The sequence below is a fragment of the Olea europaea genome, chromosome 3, assembly GCF_002742605.1.
Source record: "Olea europaea var. sylvestris chromosome 3, O_europaea_v1, whole genome shotgun sequence".
NCBI classification, from domain to species: Eukaryota; Viridiplantae; Streptophyta; class Magnoliopsida; order Lamiales; family Oleaceae; genus Olea; species Olea europaea.
Genome location: NC_036239.1, coordinates 14,789,475 through 14,805,267, shown reverse-complemented (window position 1 = coordinate 14,805,267; position 15,793 = coordinate 14,789,475). Strand labels below are relative to the sequence as shown.

The 15,793-nt window shown below is 31.9% G+C and overlaps 1 pseudogene; it reads right to left on the bottom strand.

Moving 5' to 3' along the window:
* Nucleotide 1: 1 nt before the first annotated feature.
* LOC111378807 lies at nucleotides 2-3,212 on the bottom strand (annotated as a pseudogene).
* Nucleotides 3,213-15,793: the final 12,581 nt, after the last annotated feature.

Below are 15,793 nucleotides of genomic sequence, written 5' to 3'. Positions count from 1 at the left end.
ATTCAAGTGAGGTGTTGCAATCCTGTAGCTTCATCATGGTCTTCAATGAGGGACAATTTGTGATTTCTAATCTTTCTAGACAAGATATGCTATTGGGAACAAACTCTAGAGATTCACATTTCCGTATCTCAAGGTTTCTAAGAACTGGAAGAGCATCAATGTCTCCAAGGGACAAGAGCTTAGGACACGTGTCAACAGACAACCGTCGTAGGTTGACTAGGCTTTGAGCAATACGATCACTTGGCCATAGAGTCTCAAGATCGTTACAGTCATGAACTGCCAAATTTTCAAGTGCAAAAGGAAACTGCATAAATGCTTTTGAAACTGAAGTCAATCTGAAAATTTTCCCCAAATTTAATTGGGTTAAAGATTCCAAATTGTGCATGTGACTTAGCACCACCTCATTACACTCATATGCTTGTAGTTCATGAAGGGATGGCAATGAGAGAATTGGTAACTTGACCAATTTGGGACAGCGTCCTATGTACAATTTAGAGAGCTGAGGAAATCTGACAATACCTTCTACTTCATGTTTTAATCCAAGCCATTCCTCCCAATCTGGCATGTCCATAAAAGTCAGCCTCTCTAGCGCTGGAAAAGGGCCTTTATCTCCATAAAATTCAGCTCCTATCACTTTTACTCGAAACATCCCCCAAACGTTCAATTCTCTTAGGGAAGGTAGTTGCCCTAATGATGGTAAAGTCGTGCAATTTTCACAAAAACTGAAGCATATCCTTTCCAACTTACTGAATGATAAATCTCCAATCCAATTGGAGAATTTCAAACCTCGATAATATTCAATTTCAAGACTTGATAAGTTGCAATGGGGCTTTAAAGCTTTAAGCACGTCGAATTCTAGAATTTCATTTTGGGAATCACCAATCTCATCGCTCCATGCCAACTTTACTTTGGTTAGGCTTCGATATGTTAGCCTAGCATCAATTGCTTCCTGAACATTTACCACATTCTTCAATTTCATAATAGAAATTTCACCTTGTAGAAGTGATAGATTCCCCAAGTGCTTTAACCTCATACCACTGCTTTTACTCACATCCATCTTGGATAACATCTGTAAACTTTTTAGTTGAGCGATTCCTTGAGGCATCTCATTTAATTCTCTAGTACCAACAATGTCCAGATAGAAAAGATGCATGAAGTTTTCCATGTTGGCAGGTAATTTTGTAAGTCTGTAGCAACCTCTTAGAATCAACACTTGTAAATTGATAAGGTTGCTCACAGATTCAGGCAAGCACTTCAGTAAAGTTTCAGTTAGATCTAGGTACCGTAAATGTTCTAAATCACCAATAAAATTTGGCAACTCATATATCTTATAATCACTTAACGATAGCACTCTTAAGCAGTGCAATTTCGGTAATATGTCAAGCAAAACTCTTGGGGAAATGAATTCTGGAAAATATGTGTCAATGGGTAGGGGCAAAAATGTTCTTAAGCTTCGAACTTCCTTCACAAAATTAAATCTTTGGTACATTTCACATTTATGGCGAATGAATGATAAGTGATGGACATTTTCAAAAATGTTGCTGGGAAGATCTTCCTTCAACTCATCGTCCATTCTCAAACATTTGTCACCAGCAACAAATGTGGCTAGATCATTAAGGAGGTCATGCATCACATAATATGAAGCATTGGCCCTTGATTTTTGGAAGAATGATCTCGTGAACAGTTCGTCGAAATATTTACTGCCTACTTGTGTTGGCATTTTTCCTTGCGGTACTTGTAAAAAACCTTCTGCTATCCAAAGGTGCACTAGCCTGGACTTGTCAAACTTGTAGTCTTTAGGAAATAGAGCACAGTAAGCAAAGCATCTTTTCAGCTGTGGACGCAGATATTGGTAACTCAGTTTTAAAGAAGGAAGAATTTTACTTTTGTCTTCTGCTATCCAAATCTCACTATTCAATACATCCTCCCATTCATTAGGACTAACAATTGTCCGCAGAAGCCCTCCAAGTGCCTTTAGTGCCAGTGGCAAGTTTCCACATTTTTCCACCACGGCCTTACCAATATCTCTTAGATCTGGGCATGCATCAAAAGTTTTGGCTTCAAGTGCATGTTGAGCTAACAATGATAAAGCATCAGTACCTGACAACACATTCAAATCATAAGCTGGACTATGAGACATGATTTTCGCCACCAAATGCTGACGAGTTGTAACGATAATTTGCTTCCAGGTTTGCTAGCCAGGAATGGACGCTTCAGGATGTCCCAATCTTCATAATATTCATTCCAAACATCATCTAAAACTAATAGAAATTTCTTGTTTGACAGATTTTGCTTTAGTTTCACCTGAAGCGTGTTCAAATCATCATCGTCATACCTTCCAGGGGAAACCTGTTTAAGAATGGTTTTTGTAACCATTAAAGCATCAAATTGATCTGAAACGCAAGCCCACGCCTTCAGATCAAATACATCCTTTAATCTGTCATTGTTGTACACTAGTTGTGCAAGAGTTGTTTTGCCGACACCTCCCATGCCCACTATTGGAATCACAGATATTGGACTATCACTTGATTCTTCCCCCAATAACATATTGAGTATATTCTCTTTGTCCTTTTCCCTGCCATATACCTCAGATTCTTCAACAACTGAAGTCAGATCCAATCTTTCTGTTGTTCTATAAGGCCTTCCGCTCACATTCTCGACCAAACTGAGTATACTAATCTTTTTCATTTGAGTTTCCAATCGACCACTAATATCTTTCAGCTTGGAAGCTATCCCGCGTTCAGACATAAAATCATGGAAAGAGAAATTAGTACAACAAGAGGGAATAAGCTTCCGTACCATACTAGTGCTTAGCCTATTGGCTTCATGATTTTCCCTTATTTTGCGCCGAGAAACTTCAGTGTTCAACTCATCCACCAAGTCATCCAGATCATAAGCCAAATCCTCCAGATTTTTCAGCCACTCCTTCACAGCTCTGTTTGCCGTTTGCTTGTTTTCAGCATCATTAAGCACTGCTTCCATCATCAACAATGTTTCACGCCATTCTTTCAACTGGGCATCGATTCCTACACCACGCAGAAATTTCATCAGCTCGCCAGAGGCCAACTTGTCAAGCAAAACAGTAATTAGTGCGCCAATAAAAACTTCTCCAATAGCCATTGTTATCTCTTTTCTCAAGAAGGAAACAATAGATGAAAGAATGATTGAAAGAGAGTTTAACTTATTGAATAGAAATGAAAGGAAATTTTCAATTCACGTGGAGACAATAATTGATCCAAAAAAAAAAAAAAAGCACTAGTGCTGGTTTCTACGTTGCTTCCTCTGTCATTTTCTTGTTTTTAATTTTTTTTTCTTTTTTTTTTTCTTTCTTTCTTTCCTTTGTTTTTAAATTTAAAAAAAAAAAAATTTACCTCTTCGCCCCCATTATTTCTCATTAATTTTCATTTTTCGATCCAAATGCCACATGACATTCTTTCATTTGACAATTTTAAATACAGTTAATTTTCCATCCAATCACTTTCTTCTGCATGCAATTATGTCAAATTTTTTTTTTTTTTTTTTGTCAAAATAGCTTTATCCATAAATTTCATCCAACCATTGACAATCAAATGGACCATTAGGCCCTCGTTTTTGGATGAAAAATGACACAAATAGGCACAATATTGATAATTTGTATTTATAGTGGTCGGGGCACAAATAATTGAACATCAAACACTATAGGAGGTGGGAACCACGTGGGCTGAAAAAGTGGGCACCTTAACCTGAGAAATAGTGAGAACTAATAGCATATAATTGTGATCAATCCAGCCTTTTGCAAAAATTTAATTTAATCACTCAACCTTTTACACGGGCGATATAGAAGCTCGAGAAATAAAATGAAATTAAGCTATTATGTTGTGATGATCTAACACCACCAGTCTAGCTCATTCAAGAAATGAGCTATGGAAGCTCAACCGATTTAAGATTTTGAAAGCCCAAATCCATGAATTAATTAAAAGTCCAACAATTTAAGAGTTTAAGTTTAAGTAAATTTGATTACAAAGATTTAATGAATAATTGGGTTGCCACAATGGTCATCTACATGAAATTTCATATAGGCATCACTATGCAAATTTAGGAGAAACCAAACAGACCATCTGTCTGGGTCAAGACCTCACATGGTAGGATTGAAATCTAAATAGTAAATCAATAATGGTAGGGTGAATTATCAACATTGGTGGTGATAATGGTGGGGTCAATTATCGAGAAAAAAAGCATGTGTTGGTTTCTTTGTTGCTTCCTCTTATCATTTCTTCTTCTTCTTCTTTTTTTTTTTTCTTTGTCAATAAAAATAATAATAACTTTAGGTGTAGATATAAATTAATGTGATCAATCCAACCCTTAGCCAAAATTTAATTCAATCATTCAACTTTATTTTATTACAACTAGTAAGTGTTCGTTACAATTCAAACACTACAATCTTATATAACAGTTGAACTCGTAAACTTGATGTCACACTTTACTTGATTAGAATACTTGGCGGAGTTAAAATTTGTTAATTGAATTTGAAACATAAATATTAAACTCGTATTTGGCAACAATATATATTAATTTATTTCTCATGCTCATTTTCAATCACACATTCACACAATAAAGCATCCATTTGGCACCTATTATTCTCTATAATAATGAGAAATTGATTTTAAAATAATAATTTTTTAGAGAATATGTGATTAAAAATGTAGAAAAAATTTCAAATTTATGTATAACATAGATTATGTTGTATGTACACCCCCTTCACAAATAATTGAACATCAATCACTATAGGAGGTGGGAACCACGTGTGTTGAAAATGTTGGCATCTTAACATGAGAAATAACGAGAACTAATAGCAAATAATTGTGATCAATCTAGCCTTTAGCCAAAATTTAATTGAATCACTCAAACTTTTACATAGGCGATAAAGACAGTAAGAGCAAGCAAGGTAAAGGTTTGGGAGAGGTTGTAATATTTTTTTTTTTAGTTCTTTGTTTGATGAAGTTTTGATAAAATTTGTCAGCTTTTTAACTGATTAAATTTTAGTTTTAAACAAATATTTCATGCAATCCATAACTTTATTTTTTATCAACTTTTTAACGACATATTACATTAATTTTGAATCAAAATCTGCTAAAAATTTTCTTAAAAGTTTTGTAAAAATGAAAAACCCTTAAAGGGGTGGGGGAGCACCAAGGACGCTTCATGATTTTCCTGTTAGTATTATATTTTCTATTATATATCCATGTGAATTACAGCATATATGATGCAAAACTTTTGAAAGAGTTCTTTATTTTCTATTGAAATCAAGCACTATTTAATTTAACAAAAAATTATTTTTGATAAATTTTGACATAAGTTGATCAAATGTATAGTTAAAAAATTCATCAAAATTGTGAATCCCTTAAATTAAGTGATTAAAATTAATCGTTGATTTTAACTTAAATTTTTATTAACCTTTTTAATTTAACTAGAAAGGAGAAAAGTATTTTATCCATTTCCTCTACTTAAACATGGTGTAGAATACAGATTTTAATTTGGACTCTGGATAAAAAGGCAAGTGGCGGCATCACTATGCAAATTTAGAAGAAACCAAACCAAACCATTGGTCCGAGTCAAAACCTCACACAGTAGGATTGAAATCTAAAGAGTAAATCAAAAATTGTGGTGATAATGGTGGGATCAATTATCAATAATCAATAATCATGGGGTCAATTATCATTAATGGTGGGGTCAATTATCAACAATCAATCCGAGAAAAAAGCATATGTCTTAGTTTCTTTGTTGCTTCCTCTTATCATTTCTTGATTTGTTTATTTGTTTATTTTTTATTTTCCAATAGAAATAATAATAACTTTACATGTAGATATAAATTAATGTGATCAATCCAACCTTTAGCCAAAATTTAATTCAATCGTTCAACTTAATTTTATTACTACTAACTAGTGTTCGTTACAATTCAAACACTACATTCTTATATAACATTGAACTCAGAAACTTGATGTCACACTTTACTTGATTAGAATATTTGACGGAGTTAAAATTCATTAATTGAATTTGGAACATAAATATCAGACTCGTATTTGGCAACAATATATATTAATTTATTTATCATACTCATTTTCAATTATACATTCACATAATAAAGCATCCATTTTGAAATAATAATTTTTTAGAGAATTATGTGATTAAAAATAAAGGAAAAGTTTTATGTTTACATATAATATTATGGATTATGTTGTGCTTACACTTTCACGTTGACACCCCCTTATATGGAGGGGGTGTAAAGCATTGTGTACACTGGAAGTGTACACGTAATATAACCCTTATATTATTTTACTGAAGAATATGTGGTTGTTAAGAAGAGAGAAAAACTGAATTATAATTTAATGGAGGCAAAACAAGTAGAAAATATTCTACACATAAACTCAAAATTTTCTCCAACCCCATGCATTCTCCAACAAATTCTACTCAAAATCTATGTTTTTTAAAATTTTAAGATCACCAAACCATGGCTAAAGTATATTTGTGACCAACTTTACATATGAACAATAAATTTTGGTAAAATACATGCTATCAAAATTTATAAATATTATAACAATTGTCAATCTAGTTAACAGAATTACTACTAACTCAGAATTAATTCACTTGATTTGAAATGACCCTAATAAAAGTTTCTTCCTTCGGAGTCTCCAAATATTTGTCGTGTGTATGTTTTTGTTAAATCATGTCGTATCAACTAAAATTTTTGAGATCTCAAAATCAAGAGAATTTGATTGGAGTCCCAAGTACTCAAAGTGATAATTTTAGAATATTGCAACTGCAATTTCCCTATAACTTATCCCACCAACAAACGAACTCACCCATCAACAAATTCTACCTATATTTTGCAAAACACGTAAATCTTCTCGATGTCAATATTGAAAAAGAAAAAAGAAAATAGTTATTCAATTGTGTTCCCAGGCAAGCCGTTCAAAGGAATACTGGTTGAAAACAATTTACAGTTGATAATGAAAAGCCTTTCTTCTATGCTAATTCTTAAGTGGAGAACTGACTAAAGCAAAAATCTCCATAACTTATCCTGCAAACTAAGCATCAGTTGATTAGAATTTCTTTAGACGTAGTTAAAAGTCCATTAATTGATTTTGAAACATGCATATTAAAATTTTATTTGGCAACAGTAGAGTATATTTGCGACCAACTTTACATATGGACAAAAGTTTTTGATAAAAAGTGCGATCGAAATTTATTAACTATCTTTCAATAATTATTGTGTACTGGATAACAAAATTACTACGTAACACTAATTAAATATTCAATCAATATATGGCATGTCGATGAGTATAATTTTATTATTTATTTAGATTTGTCAATAATTGAAGGCAAAAACATAGAAGCCTAAAAGATGAAAGGTCGGCAACCACACAAGGCTCAATCATCGGATTAGTGTGTGGGTTCAATCATTTCGACTGGAAATCATACTAAACGACATTTATCAAGAATTAAAGCCTACCCTCTTTTAATGAAACCCCCTTTTCCAGTTGGGCAATGAGCAATAGTTCAACCTACATAACTCATGAACATATATAAAATGTTGTATTTTAAATATTTTCGAAGTATTTTTTATTTTAAAATAAAACGAGAGTACTTAAAAAAAAAACTCCCACCAACTAAATACCACTAAATAAATATTCTTGATTTAATAAATATAATTTAGAACTTAGTCAAGTTTAAAAATATTTTTAATTTTTTTACAAATTTATTTTAAGCATTACATTAAAAAAAGAAATTTAACTATCTAGAAATTAATTTAATTATATTGAAAAATAAAAAAAATTTCAAGGATCAAACTGCAATTTTTAAAATTGAAATCAGGTCTCACATGTAATTTTCAAAATTGAAATCCGGTCCCAAACATGCCCTTATGTGTGGGACAAATCTACAATTATGTATTGTTTAAATTAATAAAAAAATGGGGGACATGTTAGTGTCACCACACCGTTCTCGAAAAAAAATTCTTATTCATCATCCAACTAATTACGACGTTTTGAGTTATCTGTGTGGTCAAATATGGATGATGTTTGGTGGGAATTAAAATTAAAATTTTAAGTAGATTGTGATAGAAGTCTTTGAAATATATGATTCAAAAGTTGTGGAACTCATAAAAGATGTGGTCAATAATGATTGTTTGACTTAGACTCGAATTAAAATTAGTTTTTAATCAAAACCAAACATGGGCATGACAAAATAAATTTTTAAGGTTGCATTTGGGACATCAACAGATATGGACAAGAGTAAAAATGGCAAAAAGTTACTGTTCATTTGGTTTAATTTCATGCAAAATTTTCAGATTTTCAATCAAATTTCGGGAGGTCATAACCTTTTTATTTAAAAGCCAAAATTTTAATGATCTTCATATTGTTGGAAACGTATCAAAAAGATCTATTCAACCATACTAAACGGGAAGCATGAAATGAAGTGTAGAAGAAGTTATTGTGTGATAAAGTTTTATTGAAGAAACCGTGAAGTACGAAACACAATAAAATATGAGAGTTAATAAAATCTAATAAGTTGTTCCAAAAATCAAATGCCCCCAATCAAAAGCTCATCTTTTATGTTGGTTTTCTAAGAGCAACAACCATGTCTGGATTGTGTACTCTTATCTATTACATATTTACAAGAAACTATACTATTTGATGGATCCATTCAGTTCTTGTCAAATGTATCATGCCAGCCCCTTTCCTTTTGTATTTCCTTTTCCCTTATAGATTGTTACATTGACTAAAGTCTCGACTTTTTCATTATATATCCAAGACAGACTCTAAAACATGTGAGAGAAATCTTCATTTGCATCTTTGGCTGTCGGTTTAACCAAAATAATGCTACTAGATTAACCATTGCCAAAAGCTCCACTAGATTCTCGTTCTTCAATCCACTCGAAATATTCACATTAAGCACTACAACAATTGAATAACTTATTGGAATGCAGAAGCGGAATTATCCAGAAATTAAAAAATAAGATCGTTTAGATATTCATGTGTATGTTATACCAAAAATAAAGAATTCGAATTTTTACTAAATTCGATGATCAATTCTTGAATTAATTTTGAATCACAAACTTCCAACTTTTTAATTCTAAGAACTTGATACTTCAAATCTTCAAATCTTTTATGGTATTCTCTAAAGTCAAGACTACATCGGTGGGTGAGCATCTTCTTTTAATTAAATCAAGAAACTAATTCTTGAACTAGAAAATTGAAAAATCAAGAAAAATAATTTCTTTCTCTCTCCAAAATTTGAACACCATGAAATTATGTATTATGAATGTTGTACAATTCTATTCCATAGGATGTCTAGGTCCCAACTAATCCCTATTTATAGAGATAGAAGAGTTTCAATCCCTATACAATAATAATTTCACATTCAAATAGGTGTTCTAATTAAAATCCAAGTAGGAGTTTAAATTAAAGTCCAAATCCAATTAGTTTGCATTTAGTTATATATATATGTAGTCCTAGAACTTCAATTATATTTACAATTAAGTTTAGAACTTTCATAGTAATTACAATTAAGTACAAAACTTTATTGTAGCCCAAAACTATTATAATTACCGTAATTAAGTTCTAATATTTTATGAAGCTACCACAGGGACTAGATTGGACATATATTATCTAAGCTCCAATAATTAGATCATATCTAGTCGAACCAAGACCACCAATCTAATTGTTATTCTTGATTTTTCCACTAAAGGCAAAAGATTGAACTCTTGAAATATATAAAATCATAGAAGCCAATAAATCTGTAATACTTTCCTGCCGTATATGTATTTTACCCCGTCCGAGATCCGATAATTAGGTATGAGCATAAATGATAGTTTTGCCCGTCTAATTATTCTTACTAACATTGGTATCATTTTCTTCAATAGTTCTGTGAAAATCATAGATGTCGAAGTTTAGCCATCGCTAAATACTGAGCTCAGATTTTAACTATTCAATAGAAAATACTTAAGCAGTCACGCTACCTATTTTTCAGAATGACGGTTCCCAACACGAATTCCTGCTCCCCACTTTACTCATTCTTAATTTTCCAACTCATTGAGATATTTGACCAATTTAATTGATTTTACCCATTGATGAATCAAAGAACCATTAAAATCATGAAAAAATATACATAATCATGTCAAGAGATTTAAATGAAATACACAATAGCAAAGCGGAATTTAATTCTCTGCACGGTCATGCTATAGAATTAAATTCGACATGTTATCCGTTCAATACACTCCAAGTGTACTAGTGTCACCTTTAACTATTTATGTGATAATGACAAATCATAAACCTGAAAAGTGAGTCGATCAGTACTACAACCTTCCAGTACAAGACGTCAACCCTTATACATTGTGAACAAATTATTTATGATCAAATTATAAGTTGTGTCACACTATACTTCTCAACGCAAGTACCCAACTTATATTATTTCAAGTGATCATTGGCACTTTAATTTGCATGCTCAATAATAAATAATGTAATAAATAAAACCACAATTTATTTATTATAAACAATTAATTTATCATACCAAATATACTGTATGGGCACACAACCCAACAAATCTCTCACTTGCCCTGGAGTATATGTGTCAGGTCTTGCAACCTCGTGTCATGCAGATGTGCCTCAAAAACTTAGCCGATTGCCCTAGTAAACGAGTCTATAAGATTATCGCAGTAGCAATGTACTAAAAGATAGCTTTATCGCCATTCAATGTTTCGATCCTGTTAAATAGATCTCGACTCACCACATTAATAGTATAACAAATGTCAAGGTTATTGCACAGCATAGCATACGTGAGACTAAATATTGCCAACGCATAAGGTATCTTTCTCATTTATCAATCTCTTTAGGAGTCTGTGTGAACTAACCCTTAAAGAATTGGATTCGATGTTTGAGGGAAAAATCTTGCATAGTAAATCTGACAAGTATCTTGTTAACATAAGTGACTTAGTACAAGGCTATTGTCTTTTTCTTTCGATCTCTCAAGATCTGAAAATTAGAACATAGCTAGCTTCATTATGCTTTCATATGAAACTGCTGGGCCAACCACGCTTTTGTAGACAATAATGCACCCACATTATTTCTAATGGATTAAATATAATCTACATAAGCACTAGGAAAAAATACAATTTTGTCTTATATCTTCTTATAGATATAGGATTCACCGTAGTTCTAATTAAAATCAAATGTCTTAATCACTTTGTCAAACCTCTATTCCAAGATCTCGATAATCGAAGGTTTCGATTCTTAAATAGATTGCTACATCCACATCATCCATAATCTTCTTTTGTATCATAGAGATCACCATATTGGACTCTCCACTCAACAAGTACCTTTAAGGTGAATTGATAATCTCCCGACTTTGTTTAAGGGACAATTGAGCTAGGATTGTGGCATCGTTGAAATGTAATATTTTAATCAATGCTGGCATTACCATTAAGTGACGCCATTACCTCCTCATCAGATGACTACTCATCTCTCCCACTCATACCACGTTGCCCAAGTTCTTACTTAACACCATGGGATGTCTGCCCCGGTTGTGATCCAGGAATTAATGAGATAGAATTGCTTCAACTCATTTCTTCCAACACGACCTCATTCTTGGACTCTGATCGTTAATATACTTATCGTCTAGGACAGTTGTATTTGTGCTAACAAAAACCCTCATATCTAGAGGAGGATTATAAAAATTATCTCTTGGTGTCTTTAGAATATCCCACAAACAGACACATCTCTAATCTAGATTCCCAACTTTTCAGCCTTCTCTTTCAACACGTGTTGGACCCCTAAATCTTGGATATGATGCAAATAAGACTTGTATCTATTCCAAAATTTCAGGAGAGTCTTGAGAACAGACTTAGAAAGAATTAAGTTAAGAATATATCCAATTGTTTTCAGTATATATCCCAAAGTGAGATAGGCAGAGTTGTGAAACTCTTCATTGACCTAACCATATCTAACAATGTCATGTTTTTTATTTTTGAAAAGCCATTCCTTTTGGGTATATGATGCTTATTCAATTAAGAAACAGTACCAATTTCTATTGAGCGTGCCTGAATTCTTTTGAGAGGTAGTTACCACCTAGATCAAATTGAAGTATGATAATACTCTTACCCAAATATTTCTTGACCTTAGTCTTATACATTTTTTTTCTCAAAGATATTTGACTTTCAAAATATTAGGTAAATGTATTTGAATATAGAGTAATCATCTAAATATAAAGAAATACTTATAATTTCCCTTTGTTAGGCAATTTTGTTGTCAAACGACCTCCCCGGGCGATGATGTAACCTCGGTTGTTTATTATCAATCGGCCTCGGCCTAATGATTGATTAGCACGTCGACACAATTAACGAGACAACACAATCCACTTTGTTATGGACCGTTCGAAGTAACCTATTTTATAGTGTTGCTCACGGTTCCCGCACCATTCCTTGGAAGGCTATGTTATTATTGTTGAGGCCCAATTATTTGAGTCGAGGCTCGATCCACCACTTAGCCCTAATTGTAACTTACCTTGTTTGGACACTACCCTTGGCATATATTCCTCTCATCTCTCGGCCTCCATTTTAGAGTGAAATCCCCTCTTTGTGAGTCTCTCCCTCTCGGCCGTTCCCTCCTCCCTCTCTGTGACCTTTGTGGTTGACATATTGTGGGTATTTTCTTGGCCTTCTCCTTCCTATATCCATAGCAACCGGACCTTGGTGGCACAAGGTGATATTGGAGTTGTCTCAAGAATGGTGTCGGCGTTTTGAGTAAACTGAGCCCGGTTTTTTGGATTGCTTGGCTGTGGAATTCGGTCCTACAGGTGGTACCCAATACCCTTCTCAAGTGTATTCACAGCTCTACACTTATCATAATGCACTAGTTCTAGTACATCTTTGACTCTATTCTTTCGACAAAAATTGATATCTTGGTCATATTACCTTCCAAACAAGAATTACAAAGTGACAATGGTTTGATCTTAATTGAGTTGAGAGAGCCATCTCTAGTCAATTTTATATTCCCTCAAGGTCGATTTGTCTAAGACGCCATATATATGTATCACTAGTATGGTGCGACATTTTATGGTATACAAGAGTAACCTTTTTATTTCATATGTGGAATAGTTTAAAATATAAAGACCATTAATCAGATGGTCTTTAATCGTTAAAATGGACCATTAATCAGATGGAATAGTTTTATATTCTGTTAAGTTCAGTGGCCAAAACTTGACATTTTAAATTTCAGTGAGCAATCGAAGACATGGACCTTAGTCAGTGAACAAAACTTGACATTTTAAATTTCAGTGGTCAATCAAAGATATGGACTTAAATTCAGTGACCATTGGAACAATTAACTCGAGAAAAAAGCACTAGTGTTGGTTTCTTTGTTGCTTCTTCTATCATTTTTTTTTCTTTTGTTTGAAAATTAAGGAAAAAAAATAAAAGAATAGAAATTACACGTAGATATAAATTGTGATCAGTCCAGCCTTTAGCCAAAATTTAATTGAATCAGGGGCAGATCCAAGAAAATGATTCAGTGAGGAGGAGACGTAATTATGTAAAAATTATAGTTTAAAAACTTAAAATTAATGACTAAAAAAGTATGTTGGCTACTTTGTAAATGTAAAAAATTAAGGGCAAAGTGGGTGCCTCCTTTGTATGTAAAAAATTAGTGGGTCTGCCCTGAATTGAATCCCTCAAATTTTTACGTGGCCGATAAAGGCAGAAGAGTAGGCAGGGGTTTGCCGATAAAGGCAGAAATTTAATATTTTTAAATTTCTTCAGTGCTTTGTTTGATAAAGCATTTAAAAAATTTGTCAAGTTTTAAACCGACCAAATTTTATATATATATATATATATAACTTTATTTTTATCAACTTTTTGGCGACATATTACATCAACTTTTAATCAAAATCTACTAAAACTTTAATTAAAAATTCTGTTTAAAAAAAAAGAAATTAAGCACCAAGGATAGTTCATGATTTTCCTGTTTTCTTTATTTTCTATTGAAATTAATCCCTATCTAATTTAACGAAAAATTAAATTTTTGATAGATTTTAAAAGATTTTTTACTTAACCAAAGAGCGAAGTATTTCACTATTTCTTCTATTTAAACATGGTGTGGAATGTAGATTTTAATTTGGACATTGGATAAAAAATTGAGTGGCATCACTATGGAAATATAGAAAAAATCAAATCAAACCAAACCATCGGTCATGGTCAAGACCTCACATGGTCGGATTGAAATCTAAAGAGTAAATCACGCCAATAACTATGATTCTTTAGACCGGATAAAATAATGATGATCGTAATTCCTCCAATTTTCGGGATTTATAGGATCCCACCTTCCACAAATATTTGAACACACTCATATCGAAAGTTGGAAAAACAATTGTAAATGGTCCCCTGCTTGTTTAATTTTATTAATAAAACTTTGAATTCAGTTTAATTAAATAAGTCATATATAATTTATATGTTGCAACCCTCCAAAAATTTAATAATCTAAATACATATATCCGTTTGAATATAATTTTTTTACTTGACCATCGATAACATCTGCTTAAGAAGTTAATAGATCAAGACCACAAATAAATTAATCAATCGACATCAATTTTACTAAACTAAATGAACTAGAAAAAAAGTCATGCATTTGTATTGTTGGGAAAATGAAAATCCAACAAAATAGAAAAGAGAAATGTAAAAACATAACGTCATCATTCATTTTCTTCTTCTCTTCAATTTTCGAACAATATCTAAATAACCTCTTTACAAACTTTCTCGAATGGGTCATTTTGATGTATTTTTGGATTCAATATTAGTAAAATACTATGATCTTTTATAATATTTGTTATTTCAAATAATTAGTACTCAACGTGTCAATTTGTTGTGCTCGTTGTGTTCAACAATGTCTCATAATTTTCTACTTTGTGTGCCGGCAAGCTTTCCATAATGGACACATTAATTTTTCCATCTACTTTTTATTAAAGTTTTTACACACTGTTAGGTTTATTATACATTCCAATTCCAACTGACTCAAAAGAAATTAAGAAGGATTTAGTCTAACATTAATTGGCTTAATTCCGTTTGGTACATCTTCTCTACTTTTCTGTTCGACTTAAATTGATAATGTATTCATAGGACAGATATTTTTTTCTCATTCTCTAACTGCTATTTTCCTTTGCCTTCTTGTAAAATTATTAAAAGGTGAGACTTAGAGCATGTTTACTAAATTTAAAGTAAATTTTCTAAGTTTGTTACTAAAAAATAGTTTTTAAAGTTATGTTCTATAAAAAAAAGAGTTTAAAATTAACTTTTCATTTCTTTTTAAAACTAGTGGAACATGTTCTTTTGCATATGACATAAAGATAAAAAAGCATTCTGTAAAAGTATGTAAAGAAGACAATTTCTTTAATTAGAAATATGTAAAGAAAATAATTATGATTAAAAAATTAATTTAGTCATAAGATTACATGAACGTCATGCCATGGATTAAGGAGAAAATTTAATTCTTAAATAGAAACTTTTCGAAAAAATAAATAAATGAATAAAATATCATGGTGCTACTTGATCTTTGCATACATGTTTGGTATATAGCCCCAGTTTGGTTTAGATGAAAATCAAATTTTCAATAGAGTTTTATAAAATGTGTAGTAAAAATTTAATTATTCACTTTAACATAAATTTTACTTAAATATTTGGGAACATAATGGAATTCTACTAGACTCAACAATATAATTTAAATGTAAAATTAAATCTATGCACTCAACATTACAGTATCTCTTGTACAAA